The 23,200-nt window shown below is 46.3% G+C and overlaps 1 long non-coding RNA gene across 1 annotated transcript in view; it reads right to left on the minus strand.

The window, feature by feature from the left end:
* LOC135387837 (uncharacterized) overlaps window positions 1-23,200 on the minus strand; it is a 223,149-nt gene that overhangs the window by 75,262 nt on the left and 124,687 nt on the right. Inside the window, exon 3 of the long non-coding RNA XR_010421256.1 lies at window positions 4,421-4,475. This is a non-coding gene — a long non-coding RNA (uncharacterized LOC135387837). The remainder of the gene's footprint in view (window positions 1-4,420; window positions 4,476-23,200) is intronic.

The following is a 23,200-nucleotide window of genomic DNA, read 5'->3' on the forward strand; positions in this document are numbered from 1 at the left end:
ATGCTGCTCCGCTCATGAACTAGGGACAAACAGTCCTGAATGAAACGAGACACTACCTTCTGCCATGTACCATTTTCATTCACCACCAAACGTAGCGGCATGTCAATCTTATGATCCTTCAGCAAAAATTTTACAGATAGACTTCCAAGTTGAACAGCGCGGAGACTTTTAGCAAGGGCGGTCATTTCATTCTCTCTGAAAATCTTACAAATAGAGTTCTTATTTTTCTCTAAGTCACCTGCAAACGGTTTCAGCAACTTATCAACTACTTGTAATTTCTTGGACTGAAATGACGCGGACGGGAGAACAGCAAATTTAGAAGACTTGTCGGTTTGAAGCAAACACAAATTCTTACTTTCCAACTCCCGGACGACTCCACTCACAGGCATGGTACTACGTTTAAAGACAAAAGAAGAAGGAGTGAGAACGTGAGAGAGTCGTTTTACAGCCTGGTGGTCGTTGGCGAGCCTTTTGCACTGTCCCTCCTCCCCCACCTGATGTGTTAAAAGTGTGCGGTTGTCCATTAAACTTTAGCTGTGTTTGAGACTTTGTGTTGTGTCGTCTGTTTTTCGTCTTTTTCCCAGTCTCGGGTTTTCGTCATGGATCTTAGCCACCAGCTCGCTTGCTTTTTAACCATTTTATCTGTATAGTTCCTTTTTTTGGTAACTTTGCCAAAGTAACTTAAGTTAAGTTCCAAGTTACTTTTAAGTCGCTTTTCACTCGCTTTTCACTCACGTCCACACATTTTCTTGCTTTCTCTCCGGTTCCTTCATAGCATATTTTGCCATAGAACGTGATATTCAATGGGTGACAGTATTTTATTTAGGTCTATTGTTGGGCATAAAGGAAAACGATCTAAGCGTGTTGCACTCCTCCGCAGGCAACTCAAGGTCTAACTCAACTGCTCGCGCGCTGCACCTGCGTAATGCTATTTTGTGTCCGGAGTAACTTGGAAGTAACTCGTTCTTTTTGTTAAGTAACTCAGTAACTGCGAGTAAGATTTCATGCTGAAGAACTTCGTTATTAACTTAGTTACATTTAGCACGCGGTAACTTAACTTCTAACGAGTTCTTTTTGACAGGTAACTTCTCAATCTATGGTTATACCACTGAGAATCAACTGTGCCTATCGGCGACGTACAAACGTGGCCAGATGGAGAGGGGGCGGCCGCAAGGCGGGGGAGGCAGGCCTCTAGTACGCGTCCTGGGCCGACTTCGCACCGCCCCACATGTTCGCTACCACCAACGATCAGATGCCACAAACCACTGATCCGCCTGAAGAAATCCGTGGAAAATCAATGTGGGCCCCACCTTATCTGTTTTAGGTCCCCCACAAGCCCAACACCTCTGTCTTACTTCGTGTGCCTGCGCAGAGCACCTTTAAGAAAGGAAAACAATCACTGCACTCCTGCCAAGTGTTTGAAATTCCTCTACGTGTCTGCGGGCTGACACGCACATTCTCGGCCAGCACCAACAGCGTCGAATGGTATGCAACTTGAACGCCACCTCGCGCCAGAATGATGCAACACAAGCCATCATGTGTCGCGCACATGCATCAGAGGCATCAAGTGCACTGGCAACCTCGAGTTCCGACTTTTATCTCGCTTCGATCTCCCCCCAGGAGGACACAGAGACAAACCTCATCCCACCGAGCGCCAAGAATACAACTGGCATAGGTTCTTATCGCGGCGTCTGTCATGGTATAGTTCTCGTTCTCGTATTACTCGCGAACACAGTTTCACTTCGTCACGAGATTCTTGGGAAAAAGATCTTGTCTTTATTATGGGACAAGGTTTACGACTTTAAGGGTCAATGGATACCTGCGTGCTTTTCTTGTTCTTCTATTCCTTGTTTTGCGTGGGAGAATCTATGTGGGATGCACATGTCGACAAGTTTTATGCGTCTAGTTCTTCTGACCATGTCTTACTGTGGACAGTGATCCGCGGAGGTCCAAAACCAGCGTCATATGGTACCCCTCGTCCATGCTGAAGAGTGAGTTCAGTGGTGGTGGGATTGAAATAGGCGTGTGCTGCTTGAAGTGTCTTCCGGCTGGCTTTCCAAACGGATGTCGGTACACTTCCTCCTGAAGTCTGCCCAGGACGCATAATAACCCCCCTTGTCTCTCACTCCTTCCTTTCCTCCTCTCCCTATTTGTCCATGTCTCCACTCTACTCATAGTCATAGTTATTTCGCGGCGCTTTGGCGAAACAGAAAAGGCGCGATCATTATCTCTGTACCTGGATATGCTGACGCCCATCAACAGCTAACCCTTCCTTCTCCGAACAAATCCCAAGCCTTACAAAACCCCCATCTCTGTCAAAGAGTCGCTCAACCCACCACGACAGCTGCAGCCTCTAGCTCCTCCACACTTATCACGTGACCACGATCAGAGGATGCATGTACACTTAAGCGGCGGCCATATTGGGTCCAACACCGAGGGATGGCGGGGCGTGTTCGCCAGTCATTATTCTAATAACCCTTCGCTATCTCAGTCGGAACAGTCTTCGGGGATGAACGCTATTACTCGGTGTCGGATCCACGCAATCAGGAGCAGCCGGTCGGAGACATATTTCTGGACCGATAAAAGGGTTAGCAGGCGCCGTGCTGTAACCTCGATCCCGGGCGAAATAACAGTCTTGAACGCAGATGCGCGTGGTCCGCGTTAATGAGGAATACATTTAGATCGGGGATAGGAATATGGTAGTTGGGCATTCCCTGCGTTGTGGAAAGGTACATTTCTTTTTCGTGCGCGCCATCCATTATACGCGGCATGTTCCATTGCGTACTTACTGAAGCGGTTCACTCCTGTGCTTGAGAGTATGATCATTAGAGCTGTATTTTATGAATCACGGCGTGGAGTGGGAATTTAATAGGAAAAGCGGCGTTTAAAATGGGTATAATCAACTACTTAATGAAATTAGCTTAATTCAAAAACGAAGACTGGGAAAGCGGGGTTGCCATTAACCGCCACTGGCTTAATGAGATGGTGGAAGTTGCATTCGTAGAGGAAGCACAACCAGTAGAATGCTCCACCCACAATCACTGGTGAGTGGGATGAGGTCGCCGTATAGTCGAATGAGCTACACAGTTTAGAACAGCATGCGTGTTCTTGGTCGCATTTAGTTAATTACGCGTCGAGGGAGTATCTGCAACAACGGGATTATATTGCATTTTCAATTCAACGCATGAACAGTGCATGGTTCATTGGGCCGATATTTGCATCTTCGAGGCTTTAGAACAACACAAGGGAAAGTTACTTTGCATTTAAGTGTACCGTTTAACTCAAGCGCCCCGCTATACATATTGTGTACCGAGCACACCAAGTGCTTCACCACTGCACCATTAAACTGAACTGCTCCCCCGCGGCACATGTCGTATATTGCTCAATAACCGACTTAACTGAGACGTTCCCCTGCTGTACCCGATAGGTGTAGCAATTAGGTGAAGCTTTCTCTCTGTACGGTTACTTGAAGCGCACAAATGTAGTTTTCCTGCTTTCTGGGCACGCCTTGAAGTGCCTAACAGCAGAGCTCATGACACGCACCGTTCAACTTAACGTGTATTCACACGAGAGACGTCCTCGAAAAAGATTTTAGCGGAAGAAAAAGCGAAAACACTGCTCGCGGAGACTAAGTTGCGTCACGTGTTATGTTAAGCATTCACACGGCGTCGGCATATCGGGAGTGATGTACTGCGACTGCAGTACTGTGCACTTAGCAGACGACACTTAGCAGAAGACACCGTCAGCGTCTTTTCCTGTCGTCTGCTACCGAATATCTTGTGGCTGTGTCGTAGGATATTCCCTACGCTTAGCAGTGTACGTGAACACACGACGTTGAGCGTTCGCGATCACGTGACAACTGAAAGCTATGACGTTTGATGCGTCTTCCGAATGTATTCTGGGGTGTATGTCGCTCGTGAGAATACACGGTTAAAGGTATGTCAGCAGAGCAGTATAGACAGACGGGATGTGTTGACGACATAGTTTAACAGTTTGCAGCTTGTAAACACAACACAATAAGTTATACACGTGACAGGGAATGCTAGATATTTTTAATGTGCTAGTAAAATTGAGGTAAAACGGCTCCGGGCGACGTCTGGTGGGAAATAGTCCCCAATTTGTCAAGCAACAGTGATCTATGTTCCCGACTGGTTTGCTGCTACTGACGGCTACGTAACCGACACATAGGAGACTTCTTTTGTTTTCGGCACAGTGTTATGCGCATGCAATGCAGTTTTGCCGCCGTACTTCACGAGCAATGCGTAGCTGGCGACTTCGAGGCAGTGTTCCCAGTAATTTTCAATTTCAATTTTCTTTAAAAAAAAACTATGAGCACAATCGTGACGCAAGACTACTGAGCGATCATGCGCTATCGAATAGATACGTTTTATGAGATGGCAGCTCTACTGCTTTACAGTACCTTTATGATTTCTGTTCCTCCGCAGAGAGTAAATGACGAAAATTCGGAGATACGACTGCAAAAAAAGAAAAAGAAAATGAAACACTGGGCCGCGATAATATTACGTTTACAAACATGGCACCAGAGATAAGACTCGATCACCTCTACCCTACGTGTAAATCTGCCCTAAATTCGTATTATAATATTACGCTTACACACGTCGTATATCTATATGCTGCCCTAGCGTTCTGTAACATTCTTCAGCTATACTGCAAGATTTCTGACGGCAGAGGCTCATCTTTCTTTAAAAAAAAATGGCCCAAGTTCTCTCGAATATATTTTCATTCTGTGCGCCACCGCTGAGTACCGCTAAGCGCCATGAATCTATACTCAATAACGACGTGAATGCCACTGTACGATCCAAGATTGATGTTCGAGAAAATTAAATTATTTTCGTAACTTTTCCTAAAGTTCACATTGTATACCAGCGTGCCTATATACTGATGATTCAGCGCCAAACGACGAGGACAGGACGACCTCCGCGTTGCTCTTTCTGCTTTGTATTGAAATTTTCGCTGGTATATGCAAAGACGTCGCGCCTCCTGCTTTGTTGTTGCATACAGTTGAGTTGTGCCGAGCCCTCTTTTCAAGTTAGCTCGGAAACGCACTCGACGGCGACGTCTGTAAGCGAAATGACTATCTACTCCTGGAGGGCAAATCTACAGAAACGCTGCGTTTGAAACGGGACTCGGATAATTAACCCCGACGCTGCTCCCCCAACACGCTCTGGGAATTCCGGAAGGAGGAACGATGGAAGAGGGAGAGGGTGTAAGACAAAAAGGGGGGGGGGCAACGATGTGGAGCGTGGGTCTGTAAAGTGCACAAGATCTAGAATCAGGGACGTTAGCTCGAGACACACTGAAAGGGCTCTGAGGGAGAGCCAACCATTGTTGAATAACAGGTGAAAACGAAAGGAAAGTTAGGTAGCAAGCGAGCTGGTGGTGACGATCGATGACTTGAAAACCCGAGACGAGGTATAGAGGAAGCTAACAGACAGACACAAACACGGTCGACCGTGTTTGTGTTTGTCTGTTAGCTTCCTCTATACCTCGTCTCGGGTTTTCAAGTCATGGAACAGGTGAAATCCGCGCGAAAAACACATCTTCTTCTAGAGGGTTAGAGCAGAGCTTGCCTGGAGTCGAAGGAGTATGAAGGCATGAACGCTCTCGCATTTCAATATATAGCGTAATCCGTTTGTAAGTTGAGCATTGTCCGTTGTCCATGTTGAAAACGAGCATGCAAAACGAAGACTGAGACGAAGCACACACACAAGGTCAAACTATAGCAACTGAAGTTCTGTTGTACGTAACGAATTAAAAAAGAAGGGGGGGGGGGGGGTAGTGGAGAGTTGTGCGAACAGAAGGTGACTATTTTCTTAGAAGTCACTAAGACTCTAAGTCGGCTCTCCGAAGTAAAATCTCGTCCTTCGAGAGTCCAACAGGAGGATGGCTAACACAACGTCGGCTTGTCTGCTTCTGGACTTGCGTGCTCGTCTTCAAGATGGACTCCGACCCGACGTTCGACACTTACCACTGTCGATTGTCGTTACGTGACCACTGCATTCCCGCTCCGTCCTCAGGGATCTCCGTAGAGCCTAAAGTAGACCCCTCCCTTCCACCGTATTCCCGCTCCGCCTACGGGGACAGCTACAGCCTATAGTGTGGTTCGAGGGACCCCCCTCTTTGATACTCAAAGTGCACTCCACCGCAACACCAGCCATCGCCGCCCACGAAAGGGTGCGCAGTGACGAGACAGCGTACTTTTTTACAGATGGATAACGTACAGATGGAGAGAGGATCAGCAGGAAGGACTTGAAGGAGAACGACGCCGACATTCGCCTGCAATGTCTGCCGGTAAAGCCAGGGAAACCTAAGACAGCACCAGCTGGTGGTATGATTCGAACCCACCTTCTCCCTGACCTTCAGCACGACTTTTAATTCGCTACCACCAGCGAGCGGACGTCTTAACCCGCTAGGCCATGCCGCTAGTGTCGAGACGCAGGGAAAATATTTTCCACGCTATATATAGTCCCTGACGGACAGCTTGATGAATGGAGCAGTTTCGAGCAATGGTATAAGTGTCATTTCTTGGCTTCTTTAGTGAGTACCATGGAAGTACCCCAGAGAACGAGGACAAATATGCGCTGCATCGCGTCCTGAACCAGGACTATTCGTGTTTCTTTTTTATTTTTGCGTTTTCGTTAATAATAGAACGGCAGATTTAATAGTGCGCCAAAGTACATTGAAGGCAACCTTTCCATGAGGAACAATAGAACACTTAAAACGAAGACCTCGACAGGACAACGCTTCTAATCAATATACTGTTCCGCCGACTCTCTGTGGACTCTCCGTGGTCCACGGCCTCGTCCTCCACGAAATCGGGAAAATCCCATCTTCACACCTTCAGCGTCACATCGTTTGCATCTTTGACTTCCGCTCAGCAATGGGAACCATAGAGGACGAGAGGGAAAGACACAATAAACCCAGCGAACACGAAAACCTTCCATATAAAGGCTGTCCAATTAACGAAGAAAAGGTTCAACAGAGAAATGGAGAAAACCACTTTCATAGACGCTAATACTCAACCAGCCACCCAAGCACCTTTCAAGATGACATTCAAGGTCGACTTTGACAGGACATATAGCTGCTGTCTGGAGCAGATAACAGAAATAATTAAGCAAAGGCTACCAAGACTCCTCCGCCGCGAGGACCTCGAACCTGAGACTTTCCTTGTAGACCACAATTACAGACTTCCGAGTCTTTTGTGCGCAGCTTTTGTGAATATGCATCGACCTGCTGCATAAGTGAAGCAACGTATTGCCCGTTGTCAATATCGATGTAATCTACCTATACAAGGGATGGCATAAAAGGAAGAGGATTGGTGAGGGCGATCATCGCTGACGATCGAAGACGGACAAAGGGGCCCGGACGAAGCGCAGCGAAATGACACCGCGTTTCAAGTAATAGGGGGTGGTTGCGAGTCGCTTTTGAATCACTCAAGTTCTTGGATGTCGGGTTATATAATAGGGGGGATCTTTTACGACGGATTCAAAAGACGCCGCCTGCGTGACCCGTCTTCTTGCTTTCGGACGCTGTTTGGTATGAGTGGATGGATTACGAGAGCGGAAACTCTGTCGTCGTTATAGGCCTGTGCATCCGTCGAGTAGTATAGAACTCCTGGCAGGAAGATTCTTGCGTACCTTTGTTTAATCTCTTTGAATCTCTTATGAACCGCTTATGAACCGCTCTCTTATGAACCGCTTGCTATGGTGAAATAACCGCAGATCAAGAGTTTCGTAATCGGGGTTTTATATTGTCTACACTGTAAACTGAAAAACACCCTTATGGGTGTAAATCGCTTGTCCTATAATTGACTCCTCTTTTTACACCGTATGGTCTGGAACACCCTTTTTAGAGGGTGTATCCCGTGTAAAACGCCCTTTGAAAGGGTGCTTTTCCTTGAAAATGCCGTCTTTTGCACCCTTTATACACCTTTTTAGGAGGGTGTTTAACGATCTTACACCCTCCTAAAAGGGTGTCTAAAGAGTGCAAAAGAGGGCATTATCAAAGAAAAGCGCCCTTTCCAGGGGTGATTTACACGGAATACACCCTCTAAAAAGGGTGTTCCAGACCATGTACGGTGTAAAAAGAGGTGTCAGTTATAGGACAAGCCATTTACACCCATAAGGGTGTTTTCCAGTTTACAGTGTAGGTGTGCATTTACACGACTGTTCCAGCTGAATAGCCCTGACGTAAAGTGCGCCTCGACGATCAAAGAAAGGAGCCCTTGAAGCGCACTAAGCTCTAGGGATCTGTGAGGGCGGAGCGAGAATACGGCGGGGAGAGAGGGATTGCTCCTTGAGGGCCTATGCTGTAGGCTCTAGGAAGCCCTGAGGCAGGATCGAGGATACAGGAGTTAGTCCCTATTTCAAGTGAACACCCCCGGGGAAGTTCTGTTACATCATACACTCTAAGAAAAAAATCGAGTATACCCAACTCTTATGCAGCAAATCTTTGTCATTGAGATCACTCTCTTTAGCGTAATGTTCACTCCATTTTTCGAAGGCGTGTTACACTGTCGCACAGGAGTGTAACTTAACCCTGCAAGGGAGTAAAAATCGCTCCGCGTGGATGCGGAGTAAAATTAGGTTACTGTCCTTCACTTACGGTTACTTTGTTACTGCTTTTTGTTTATTGATAAAGAATGCCTCCTTAACATTCAGGACCTCTGCAAGACGTTGCTCTGGGCGTATATACACACTGAGAAGGGTTATATAGACGGGCTTACAGACGATGAGACTTGGACTCACAAAGGATATGGCTCAAAACAAGCACATACCTTGGTGATCACTCACAAGCCGCGATTTTAGAGTACAGTAGTCAAGGGACGAGAACCTGCGTATAGTCAGCGTGGTATGGCAACGTCATAGTCGTTATTGCAGGGTAAAGGAGGTATTGGAAGAATAAGGCGGGGTGATAAAGATTAAAGATGGGCAGAAAAGAGTATGAAAGAGTGTAAAAGTCATAGTTACACTCCATTGCCTCTTATTTACCGCAATGGGACTGCAATTGTTGCGATGAATCACCTCATCCCATGGTCATTCATGTAGTTGGTGTTCTTCCTCTTATTTACTCTTTTTTTTTTTTTTTTGCCTTGGAGTGTAGGTGAGATGCACATTACAGGCGCAGGGTACAGCATAGGTGCCTATGGTGCAATGCTTATTCTAATATGACGTTCGAATGTGTGCCACAGAGGTATGCGCTACACTAGATAACATGAATGTCTCAGGGACGTCTTAGGAACGGCTGTTGGGGAAAATGTTCGATCTACGCGTAACGCGCATCGCCCCACGTGACATCTTTTACCAAAGCCTTCTGCACCCAAGAACACGGCACACCCACGTCCCTTCTATTACGTCTCCCTCACACCTTAGTACACTCTAGTAAGTTATATCCCTCACCTTAGTAAAACATGCAAAGCTTCGAGCATAAAACCTTTTACGCCGACGAGCCATTTTACTCAACATCACATCCCCTGTAAGACCTCACCGAGGCTGTGAGCCTGAAAAAAAAAGAAAAGAAAAAAAAAAAGAAAAAAAAGCAGTATGCACGAAACTAACTTGCTTCCCACCAAAACGCTCTCACTCTACTTCGAAACCTGAGACGCTTTCTAAGCTAAACGACATTGGCCGTCCGTTCATCCATCTAAATATCCGTGTATTGGAAGCCGTGTGGCTTGAAGACACATGCAGGGGGGCGTCGGGGCCGATTGAAACTGATGAGAGCGAAAAACTCAATTATTCAAAGGTCGACCCTTACGAACCCAGGGTTGCCGACTCCGTTTTAGCTGCAGAGGACGCTAATCGCAGTTTCGTGTACGCCCAAGTGGAGGATGCAGGGACGGACGTGCGTGCTCTTGTTCATGGCCTGACTGATAGGCGTATATATAGTCTCGAACGCAGTCTCCAAGTGGGAATGTATAATTAAGGGGGGAGTTCGGCACCTTGTAGTATTCGTATTATAGCGTCTGTAGCGTTAGGTAAGTGCCTTTCGGGATCAAATGCTCCCGTGTGCTGTTTCTCTCTCTCCCTCTCTCTCTTTTAATTGAAATTCCGCGTTAACATCACGTAGCAACTGGGCTCACTGTAAACTGAAAAACACCCTTATGGGTGTAAATGTCTTGTCCTATAACTCACACCACTTTTCACACCGTATGGTCTGGAACAACCTTTTTAGAAGGCGTATTGTGTAAAACACCCTTTGAGAGGGTGCTTTTCCTTGAAAATGCCTTCTTTTGCACCCTTTCAACACCTTTTAGGGGTGTTTAACAAGCTCACACCCTCCTAAAAGAGTGTTTAAAGGGTGCAAAAGAAGGCATTTTCAAGGAAAAGCACCCTTTCAAAGAGTGTTTTACACAGAATACACCCTCTAAAAAGGGTGTTCCAGACCATACGGTGTAAAAAGTTATGTGAGCTATAGGACAAGCCATTTACACCCATAAGGGTGTTTTTCAGTTTACAATGTGCCGACCCCACATCGATATACAAAGCATGAACTCTTAAAAACGAACTTCACCGCATAGCATGCTTCTAGCCAATCATCATCTCGAATGATATCGTTATCTGCCCTGACTTGTAGGGAACGGGAGGCGTACGCCTTTTTTTCAACAAATCAGGGCAGATAACGATATCATTAGCTAGGAGCGCTAGGAGCGCGCTGTGCGGTGAAGTTCATTTCTAAGAGTACGTATGCTTAAAGGGGTTGCCACACTTCGTCCCAAGTTATTTCGGATAGCCGTAAAATGCGATTATTTGCATGAACCTGTATTCCAAGTTTTACAACAAAGGGGGCGATAGACATAGCGTATAAAATCGGTACCGCGAACACCGAAACTCGTGCGGCTCTGACATATCACGGCAGACGTCTCCGCCAGTGAGGAAGCGCGAGAGAGGTCACGTGCTTACGTATACCAGTGGGAATGGCCGGAGCTATGACGTCAGAGCTTGAGGGAGGGAGGGAGCTGTTCAATGGGTTACAGTGAACTCTCGTTATTATGACCATGGTCGTTCCCGAAAATTTTTGTCATAATGCCGAATTGTCATATTAACGGGGGGCATCTGCAGAGGTTTCACAGCATTGTTCCCCAAGAGTATGGTCGTATAGCGCGTATGTCAGATTATCGGGGGTCATATTAACGAGGGTTCACTGTATATCTCTCCAAGTACAACGCAAAGAAAATAATTATATCCTCCTCAATGCTACAATGTGTGCATGATGCGATGAACCACATCTATCACAACGCATTTAATGCCCCTTCTTTCGCTGCGTGGACATGTTGTGCTGGTAGTGATGGACACGCACGGTCGCGATGCTATCTGCTTCAGCCAATCGCTGCAAACGATTTCAAAGACAGACTTTCTGTAGTTACCGGTCGCTGTCCATACGGCTGATGACGGCCACCGAAGGCACGTCGTGATTGGTGGACTCTTAATGACTACCTCACGACGTTTAAGTGGTCACGAATTCTATATCTACATGGCATATCGGCTCAGTTTTTTTGTCTATTTTTCTACAGACGCAGACATAGAGACAGGACGGTTAGAAAGAATTTGGTGCCAGGAAGAGCTGTCCCATCTGTGTCTGAAAACCTTTTGAGAGAAGCGCAAGGGTAAACTTTAGACGGCACAGTTGGTAGTGGGATTCGATCCCGACACTCGAGAGACTCCAGCGCCACTACGGGGGTTACCGCGAACCGCGAGGTGCTGTATCCACAGGGCCACGCTGTTGGTCACGAACTGTCGACAAATGAACGAGAGAGAGAGACAGGACGAGACCGCTGGAGTTACATCGACCAGCTATAGGAGTAACCGGCAAGTAGGCAATTTATAATCTCCCAAAATTTCCCTACAGACGATTCTGTTGCCAGCCAAACAATGGATAGCCGCAAACTGCACCGGAAACCTCTTCCTCCTCCATCATTAACCTGGAGACTCTGAATTTGAATTATTCCGCCCGTTCCGCGTCACCCATCCTACCCTCTCTCTTTTCCCTGACTAAACCTCACACACGAACATGTTTACATATCCACGCGCAATATAGCGTATATATACACTCGTCCTGACTAACCCAAATATTATGACAGCACGGACACACCGCGGACGGCAGCCAGTCGCGCGCAAACTCTGCAGCAGAGCTCATCTTCCAACACCATTTTCATCTTATACCCTAGCATCCCATTCCACACCCCCGCCACTTTTCCTCCTCCCCCTTTATCTCCTCCCACCCCCGGGGCAAAGCCCCCACCCCCCACCCACCACTTCCCTTTCCCTTATACTCCCTCAACTTTAGACAAGCCACCATCTTTCCCTAACGAGTTTAGCTTCAACTAACCCGCCTGTTTCGATGCTTGATGAACTTAATCGTCAAGATGGGATTCGCCGCTTCCTCGCTTCCTTCTCCTCCTCCCCTTCCCCCTTTCCCTTTATTTCCTTTCCGGACTGAGGCGAAAATGCTAAGTTTGGCTAAGTGAATTCTGTGGCGGCTGGAAAACGTTGAAGGACCCGTTGAGACATTCTGCCGATTGAGAATATTACGTGGGGAGGGGTTTTTTGGAGGGTGCATATATGAAAATGGAAAATACTCGGTAATATGTGTTGCGGAGTGGGTTATTTATTTATACTTTTAGCTTAATCTTCTCTAGGGTGGGGAGAAATAGTTGAAGGGAATTTTTCTTTTTTCTTTTTAGGGGAGCCGGAAAAAGAAATACATATATACAGCCATTTCTGGAGGCTGGTATAGTATATAGTAATGTCAGACATCCATCATTCACACTGCTGCGGCGGTGATGCGGTTGGATATGTGAAGGAATGAATTTCGTTTATGCATTTTTAGAATCGCGGTATTTCTTTAAATGTGAGTTTTTCTTTCGTCTGCTGGGGGAAGGGAGATGGTGAAGTTATGCGGGATTCCGATGCATAGTACGTGTGATGAGATGAGATGGGATATCCTTTGGTGGTCTTGCTTTTTCTTTTTTTTTTCTTTTTGTAATCGTTGGTTGTTGCAAGGAATTTGTGAACAGGAGAGAACATCGTTCGGTGTGACGACCATGACGCCGGACGGGAATTAACGGACACATCGGCACACTTTTCAGTTTCACTTGTACATACCGTTCGTAAGTTATGGTAAAATGTGAGTAACACATGCTAGCTTTTGATAACAGTAACTGAGTGCCAGCTAGATAAAGCCCTTTTTTTATTTACTAAATAGTTACAGCTATGGTGAACAAGTTAAGCTAACGTAGTTGCTGCACACTTACTTAAAGGGACCACGAAACGAGTATCGCGAATTCCGAGTACTCTGTCGGAAACGGTTCTCACGTTTCACAATTCGTCCATTTAATCCTAAGAAAACGAGTACAGAATGAAAGGTTGATGGACGAGATAATGACTCACGAAATACCAAATGAATGAATGAAGCATCGAATATAGAAACGTGTAACGATAGATTGACGAAATGAGTTTCGTATTCCCCATATTATGACCACAACATCAGGCATATGCGATACACGACCGAAGATTTCAACACCTCCTTATTTACGAACATGGCACAACAAGAGCTTTTGTCAAGCAACGAGGACGAGTAAAAACATCTACTTCTATATATATACCACCCATTCATTCGTCGAGACCCTCCATTGAAATGGCCATTACACGCTACACAGCCTCTCCCTCTCACAGTACTACAAGATGAAACTGAGATGCATAAAAAAACAGGCCGTTATATCAGAACGTCAGAGACAGCAACATGCACTCGACTTCAAATTAACGGCCCCATTTCGTTCGCGCAGGTGCGAAGCGCATACAAACGGCCACTTCTTCGAGACGCGCCGAAGATATCCCGGACTTGACAATTTACGACACTCCGGGGGTCTCTTTGTGAGGCGTTCGATGTCTTCGCACTCGTCCCCTTGTGTCGTCTCTTTCACGCGTTGGTTGTCAACAGCGGAAGTCGTTCGCGAACTCCGCGCGACCCAAAACTGTCTGCCCGCCCCGCGAGGCGGCGCCGCGACCAGTGTACTTTTGGCAGACACATGGCGCCAATCTTTCATCAGTTCCTTACAGCAGACGACGTCTTAGTTCGAGGGTTTATTAGCGAGATTTCGTCTCAATGGTGAGGTCACGCGATGTGTGACAGTCCGCGAGGGTGTTAAATTTCCAGGATATGCGTTTTCGGGGATAACTGCTGGCAAGTTTCTGAAGCTAAAGTTCAGTCTGTGGTCCTCTGAATGAAGTGTTGAAAGTGGACACGAGTGCATAGTAATGTACCAAACACTGTTTGAACAGAAAGCCTGACGTGTCTTTGGCGTTGTGTTCCTCTGTCCTATATGAAGTCGAGGACATAGTGTGACACACGCAATACCACATCAACTATGTGATCAAGACAAGATAAACTTTTGCATAATGTAGATAAAAACCTAGTAACACCGTCCCAGCTGATGTTGGCAATAACTTGCGCGGCATCGTCGCAACAGTACCCTATCAATAGTCCAACGCTATCGATTCTCAAGACAACTCTAATGGCAGGCCGCTGTGACCACTGATAAGCAAACACAAAAGGTTTGCTGGGGGTTGGTGGGGGGGGGGGGGGGATGGCAGGATCGGCTCGCCGTTGTTGATTCGCGCTTGTTCTTAACTATCAACGTATCCGATTCGCTCATTTTGAATAAGTCCTTCGCAGCGCAAAAGCCTCGATCAGGGGCGGATTTCAGGGGAGTTGGGCGGGAGGAGGCGACCGCCCCCCACCACCACCCTTACGGCTGTGTTCCCTATGTAAAAACCCTATCTCATAGATGATGCTGTGCCGCAAAGCAGGAAATTTCCTTAAGACCCCCTGACAGACCCTTAAATCCGCCCCTACCTTGATAAAATGCCGGCGGAATTGATTATGCAGGGGGGGGGGGGGGGTATATAAGTTTAATAAACAGGAGGTGGCGTCCACGCAAGGAGAGGTCAGCCAGACCTATGTGCCAGACTATGCAGGCACTTCTGTGGCGTTTGGCGCTATTAGAGAACCGCGCATCGATACAGTTGCATCACAGAACAGAAAAAAAAAGAAAGAAAAAAACGGAAAAGAAACTTGAAAGCTAGCACCATGTATTATACATGCACGTCGTACCAACACATGTACCACATTACAATCCACCCATATCCAGGGACTACCGTCACCCAAGTTATATCCGACTCTTATTCGGTATCGCCGTCCTTCAGGCATACAAAAATCCCCTTGACCGACCCTCACCAAAAAGTGAAGACATAAAAAAAAAAGACTCTTTGAGATCGCCTGCCTCTCAACTAGAGCTTCGAAGACGACATTTTTATGCGTACGACAACAGAAGAGAAAGGGCGGAATAAAGCTTCGCAAAACAAAGCGCACCGCTTCGAGCTCGTACCCATAAAAATTTGCAAACAATCGAAGCAGAATTTTCTATATACGTTTTATATTTTTTTAAGACGTTCGGAGAAAGTATAGCGCTAAAAAGGAGCGAAAAAAAGAAAACCTCTCCGTGCGCTCTTACCCGTTTTAGGCTCTCGCCTGAATAGAGGGGACAAGGAATTCCTTTTACGATGTTCCTTCCAGAAGCTCAACCGATTTGTCCTTACGACGGGGGAGCTGGAAATAAAACGCTAACGCTCCAGTCGCTAAAAGTCTCGGCAGGGGCGTTAGAGGACATGCCGGTGAAGTCCGTCCATGCGTGGGGCATTTTAAAGTTTTGCTTTCTTTTCATTTTTCTTTCTTTTCGTGTGTATAGCGTTGTTTTAGTCGGCCGTATATGTTCCGGGCCGATGTGCCAGTTGTTAAATTAGGCACGGACACATTGGGCTGGGAAATCGATTTTCAAGCTGCGAATTACTGACGACTATTCCTATGTCTTGTGCTATATAGGAACACTATAGGGACACCTTTTTCTTTTTTTTCTTCTTCTTCTTTTTTTTTTTTTTTTGAAGAGTAGCAAGCCAAATATCGACTGACCTCTCTCAACACTTAAAAACAACAACAACAACACCTCAAAAGCCAAACAGGCTGCCCGACAGTTTCGATGCCCATCTGCCGTTGTTAGCACCGCGAAGCGACTGGCGCCTATGGAAGTGATGTGGCGAATAAATCCTATTGGATCTGGAAAGCACGTGACCCCTCTCGCGGCAGCCTCAATTGCACTGTATCTGCTGCGACGTCACAGTCCGATTAGCTTCAGCATTGGCGGTGCGCATTTTCTATGCTTCCATTGTCGGCACAGTTCCCTTAGAAGTCGGCCCAGGACGCACATTCCCCCAGGGCGTGAGTCGTGACGTTGCCCACATACGTGAGGCCGACAACGGCAAGCCCTATCGCCATCACCACCACCACCACCTATGCTTCCATTACCCTCCACATTAAAAAGCACGTTGGTTATAGCGTGCTGTCCACGTCACGTCGAGGCTGGGACGTACCCGGGTTTGAATCTCGCTGCCAGCTGTGCTGTTCGGGGTTTTTTTCTTGGGTTTTCCTTAGACGCTTCCAGACATGTGTCGGCACAGTTGCCTTTGAAGTCGGCCCAGGATGGACATTCCCCCAGGTCGTCAGTCGTGACGTTGTCCACGTACACCAGTGAGGCCGACAACGGAGAGTCCCTTCACAAACGCCACAACACGCGTTGGCATCAATGCAAGTATAGCAACCTCACTTGGACGTCAGTGACGTATCCGGACTCCCCTACACCCCCAAATGTTTGGCGACGCACCCCTGCCCCCTGCCTGTCGTTCCTGTGTAGCCCCTACACAGGGGGTCATTGGTTTTTCAGCTTTAGACACGTGTTGGCAATGGTACATAAAACTGTAACATACAACGCAACTGTAATATTGCGCTCCCCCCCCCCCCCACCGCAATTATTCCAACACCCACCGTGCTTACGATCCCTGATAAACCACACTCTAAGAAAAAAAGGAGTAAAACGGGGAGTAATTGCAGCTTCTACTCCCCTAGTCTGCAATTACTCCCCATTTTAGTCCCCTAACCCAACATTTAGTCCCGACGTTTACTCCCCAGGACTGCAAATTGTCACTAAACTTCGCGAATGGTCTCCTGAATGCAAAAGTCTAGGTAAATATGTGCCCTTGGTCAATTTGAACGACATAAGGCTGGATAATTCAGCCAAAGTAGCCATTTTCCAGCCACACAGAGTAAGAAACAGTTAGCGCATCTTTCTTCGCAAATTGTGCCCTAGTATGGCGCAAGATTTTATATCACTCGATATATCACGTTTGACGGTTTGCTTCAAAGTATCTTCATGCATGCGCACCAATTTTGTACCTGGGACTCTTACAACAGCGCGTGAAATGCGCTCTTCACTCTGTGACATTCATTTACTCCCGTGCATTTACTCCCGAAAGGGACTATTTTTTGTGCCAATGCAATTACTCCCCAAAAGGAGTAAAACTGCTCCTTTTTTTCTTAGAGTGCAGTGCTTAGGGTGAGGCGTCAAAACAACAACAACAACAACTTTAATTTTAATATGAGGAATGGGGAGTTTCATCACCAGGGGCGATACTTTACCCCCATCGCTGGTGATGATGTGGGGAACGAAACAATGAGCACCTTCGCAATAAGGTTCGATATCCAATGGTGTCCTAAATGTCAAAAAGAGCGTTGAGGGCACAGTGTTTGTGGGTAGGATTCGGCCAGGGACCAAGCAATTTTGAGAGAAGGGGGGGGGGGGCGATGAAAAAGAATGTGCTCTGGATCCTCTAGGGCACCGCAGTGACAGCATCTGCACTCTAAGAAAAAAGCAGTGAAAGGGGGAGTAATTGCAGCTTCTACTCCCTTGGACTGCAATTACTCCCCATTTTAGTCCCCTTACCCGACATTTAGACCAGACGTTTACTCCCCAGGACTTCAAATTGTCACTGAACTTCGCGAATGGTCTCCTGACTGCAACAGTCTACGTAAATATGTGCCCTTGGTCAATCTGATGGCATAAGGCTGGATAATTCAGCCAAAGTAGCAATTTTCCAGCCACACAGAGTGAAAACAGTTAGCGCATCTTTCTTCGCAAATTGTGCCCTATGTATGGCGCAAGATTTTACATCACTCGATATATCACGGTTGACGGTTTGCTTCAACGTGTTTTCATGCATGTACACAAATTGTGTACCTGGGATTATTAGAACAGCGCGTGAAAATGCAGTCTCCGCTCTGTGACATTCATTTACTCCCGAAAGGGACTATTTTTTGTGGCAATGCATTTAGTCCCCAAAAGGAGTAAAAATACTCCTTTTTTTCCTTAGAGTGATGGGAGAGTCCACTTGTATCATGCAGTAACGCCATTGAGCTGTAAGAGCCACATCGAGTCGCATTCGATGAATGAATGCATGTATATGCCCACATCCTTTTTAAGATCAGCAGTTCCCTTACACCTTCACTGCATTCCCATCATCAGTGACCAGTCAGTTTATAGGTCACGAAGCACATCAAAGAAGACGCCATCAACAACTACCGCAGCGACCCACATGTCGAACGTCAAGACCAGACACTAATTGATTTCCATTCCACCGTCAGACAAGCACCGTATACGTGTTAGGAGCCTTCTCTCCATTAACTCGAGTCTATCCAACCTCCAGCAACTTCTGTCTTGACATGGCAGTATCGCAAAGACCATAACACACTTACGTAATAGGACGCCGCCGCGAAGTCGCCAACCAGAAGCCCGCGGGAGAGGGTGAGAAAGAGGGTGAGGGAGAGGGAACCGAACTCGGTATATCTTTCGGACATAGCGGGAGGTCTCATTCCACTAATGGAATGGATGCATTAAATGCTGTGTCGCTGCCGAGATTTAGTTGCAACATGAGGCTTCGTAGCCGGGCTTTACAACTCAAAGTATGCGAGGCCGCACACAGGATGCAGAGTCTGTTTCGTACGTGTGATGATGATGGTGTGAGAGTTGTACATCGTCAACCTAATCCTCCCCTTTTTTTATTTATATATTTACGGCGTTTCAAAGTCTCCGGGATGGGCATTACATGACGGAGTTCATGTTACGTACATGAACGAAATAAATAAACTAAATGAAAATGAAATGAATGAGTTGAGTGTTTATATAGGCTTGACTGCGATAGAAATATCGCCGAGCAGTGTATACGTCACATTGTTATATACACGATAAGCGGCAAAGACGAAAACCGTCGAGCAAACATATTAATAGAGAGTTCTAGCGTATAACGCTAAACGCAACCAACGCTAACGCCAACGTGCCAATGCTATACGTAAGGTATAGCGTTGGCGGTTCTGTGCATGCGCAGAACCATCACGCTATACCTTACACGTAGGCATAGGCGACAGCGTATGATGCACTAAAACTAATATGATGACCTGCGCGCTGAACAACGCAACCATTATGGGTGCTCAATACGATGTAATATATCACATAAATGGTGGTGGTGGTGTTGTGCTGGTAGAGGTTCCACTGCAGAGCGCTCTGCCTATGCCTCCACGGGAGGCATGTTCCTGAGGTGGATCGTGTCTTCTGGGCCGACTTCATGGGGGACTCACAGCGTCAGAGGGAAAACGCAGGGAAACCATACGCAGCCCGTGCACGTATATATCGAACCCGAATCACCTTCCCGCAGTGGTTTATTCAGAATCCCAAGCATGGAGGGGTGTTGGAAAAAATTGGGTGGGGGGGGGGGGTCATTATTATAGTTACATCATTACAGCTTAACATGTCATTACCGACATGTGTCTAAAGCTGAAATCGCAAGGGCATCCCCTCTAGGGGCTACACAAGTGAAAAAGTTAGGGAGGTGTCACTGAACTTTTAATGGGTGTTAGGGGGTGTAGGGGTGTGTGGATAAATAACAGCCTCCCCGTCTCGGCGTGGAAGGCGATAGCCACCAAGCCACGGGAGCTGGTTCACATATAGAGCACAAAAATAGTGAACATACAAAGGGGTGTAAGAACAACATGAACAAGCTAATTGATAGTAGCACTAAGGAAATCGGACACCGCTCGTTTAAAAAAAACTGCTACCATAGTTAGGCTATTTGTCTGTGTATCTGCAGTTATATGGGGATATGAAGATTTAGTAAACAAAAAAAGAAAGGCGGTTATAAGGCGCAAGGGCTAGTTAGACCGAAGAGCGCCAACTGTCCTGGGCGAATGCCATTCCAAGTGTCGAATCGCACGTGGAAAGAACGACTCTCGAAAATATTCATGTTTATATACGTACAATGTCTTTTATGCTTTGTACACACGTAAGATCGAACCGCGGAGATGCAGCGGCGCATAACAAATAGGCGTGTTGGTGTTGGAAAGAAAAACCTGCTGAGTGGCACGGAACGGTGAATGTAAAAGTTAGTTTATACTTGTGGGGAAGAATTAAAAGCTCGCGTGTCTCAAGTGGACGTGTTATTTACTCTCGGTTCGATATTTCGTATTCAACACTATTAATCTGATAGGTCGTTTCTTTTCGCGAACTGCACCGTCATATGCGTCTATAAAACCGGTTCAAACTCAAAATACTGTCCCGTTGCATAATTAGTACTGCCTAAATTTTAACGCTCCTGCAGAACATCGTCGGTTCAAAGTTTCGAAGGAACACCCCGTGAACCGACTGCCAGTATACTGTCAAATTTTGCATCGTCATTCAACACTCTCACAGATGATACCAGGATCCCGCGGAAGCCTCGACTATATAACATTTTCGCAGAACCTCCAGCACTCAAAACACGCTCAAACCCATGAGATAACATGCGCTGTCAAAGGGCCAATGCCGCTTCCTCATTTCTTCCACACATCACGCTAGACGTCGCTGCTGTGACTCATATGTGTACCAACGGTAGTGACTGCAGCGTCCTCCCCCGTCGTTCTTCAGCACTATACGTCTAACGACAACAGGAGGATTGATTAAAGCGAGTCTCCCCTGTCCGCCAATCATAGCAGGAACTGGATACCGAAATGCAAACTGCACTCTCTTCCTTCTAGCCAATGTTGACACAATGCACATAGCGAGCGAAACTTTGAAAAGGAAGTCTCTCCCCTGGATTCATACGTGAACAAATAAGAGTCGGTGTGCTTCATATTTGAGCTACCGTCCTTTCCCTGGAGAGGGCGCAGCAGTCAGTCACTCTTATATAGGAGCGGCAAGCTCTTTAAAGTAAGTGGGTTCGGGTTACCTTTGATAGACAATGCAAAAAGGCTGACGGGGGGACACTTTTAATCTTCTGGGACAGTCACTGCGCTAATTGGTGGACACTTTTTGTGGCACGCACTGACTCATAGCTATGATTAGAAAACATAATCAGAGTCCAGAGGAGTAGAGTTTCACATTAATTAGCGACCTTATCCACACACACAGGAACTTTTTTTTTCTCGTTAATCCTTTAGTCATCCTCCATTTGTTCGTGCGGTCCTTAACGTTTCTGTGTATTCAAGCCACATCAAGCCTCGTGGTACTTTATATTTATTCTTTTTTTTTGTATTTTACCAATTCTTCTTCGCCAAGTGACCGCCAAATGCAAGAACTGGTTATCGTGCAATTTTGGCATGTTTTATGCAAAGGCTAACGACTAAGAGATGCATGCATTCTTGATGCGAGCAGTCGACGGAATGCATCCACGGAAATCTGGAATGGAAGTGCGACTAAGCAAAGCTATCATTTATTCACTGATGTGGTACCAGAGCGTGTTAGGTAATTGGTCGCTGTCCACTCCTAGCAACCACGCGAGCAGACGTTCTTCATAATTATGCGTCTTCCACGTGACCGCCCTCATGTGTGTTCTTATTATCATTACGGCGCATTTTATGTGTTTATTTTGGCATAATGCTAATTGCCATCTAGCAGTCAAAGCATAAGCAGCGCACACAGCCAACAAGGAGGAAAAATTAAATTGAAAAATTAAATTCTACAGCGCTCTTGATTCCACCAAACCAAGGATGTTTTTTGGCGCAATAACGTCCGAGGTCTTAATGCGCAAGTACAATGATAAAATCTGATCGAGTGTTGTGTGTGGTCACACATTTAAATGATATCAGTATTAATGTACCAAAATGTGGATTAAATACGGGATGATGTAGTGTTATATAAGAGACAGGAGAGCAGCACTTAATTGAGCTCGGCTCAGACTGCTAAAACATATACCAAACCAATGAACAATATGTCGTTCGGGAGTTCATTCCTCTAAACGGCGCGGCAGTATACTGGACGGGAAGAAAAAAACTGACCTTCAACCTGACCTTGAATGTGAAACAAGTATACTTAATAAACAACAACCGCTAAGTAGACCCCTGAAGCTCAACACCGCGCGTTCTCTATTGACGCGTTGACGTAAATATTTTATCAACTGGAGAGAGAAATTTACTTTACGTAAAATGTTTTAAACCTTAGGCGATCTACTGAGCATGCAGATGGAGAGGCTTCCTCTGGATGCTCTCACATCAGTTTATATATTTGAAACAGTATTAGTATTGACGATGAAACAGTATAAGTATATGCATTTATACTACGTTACAGTATCAGTATACCTTCAGCGGTGCAGCGTAGAGATTTTGTTCGTACATATGAAAAAAAGTTTTCTTTCATACAGCGCCGACTTTCGCAGTTTTTTTGTGTCCAAACTTGAGAAATGCTTTCTGTAGCTGAGCTGTCTGTTGAGGAAACCTCCTTTCTCCTTCAAGTTTTCCTTTTCGGGCTCTTGAAAATGTTTCTTGCATTGAAAACGATGTGAAGGGGACACAGAAAACATTGTTTATGTTGCCGAGTACATTAGCGGGCACGTACGCGCAGTGCATTCACAGCCGGTGAATACAAATGACGAATATAGCAGAGCCCGTATAGGAAGACAGCACTGCATATAGCATCTGTGAAAAAAAGCTATATGCAGCGGACGAAAGCTTCGCGCCCTCCTCTAATCAATGGAGCCCTATACTTCAAAGCTACGAATAATACAAGGAACAAACAGCCTCGAAAAGGACAGGAGAAAAAAACAGGACAGTCTGTAAACTATCCCTCCTTCAATCCCAAGCGGTTGCTGAGTATAGTCAGCTTTGAAAGTTACAGGACAGGACAGGACAGGACAGGAGGATAGTGGAACATTTCACCCTACAATTCGCTCATGTAAGGTTACTATAACAAAAAAGAAACGGAAAGAAAGACAGTACTATAGGTAACGGGAAGTACTACAGTACTGTAAGACCGTAGGCTGGCACCCTTGAC

Source organism: Ornithodoros turicata, chromosome 3 (assembly GCF_037126465.1).
Source record: "Ornithodoros turicata isolate Travis chromosome 3, ASM3712646v1, whole genome shotgun sequence".
NCBI lineage: Eukaryota > Metazoa > Arthropoda > Arachnida > Ixodida > Argasidae > Ornithodoros > Ornithodoros turicata.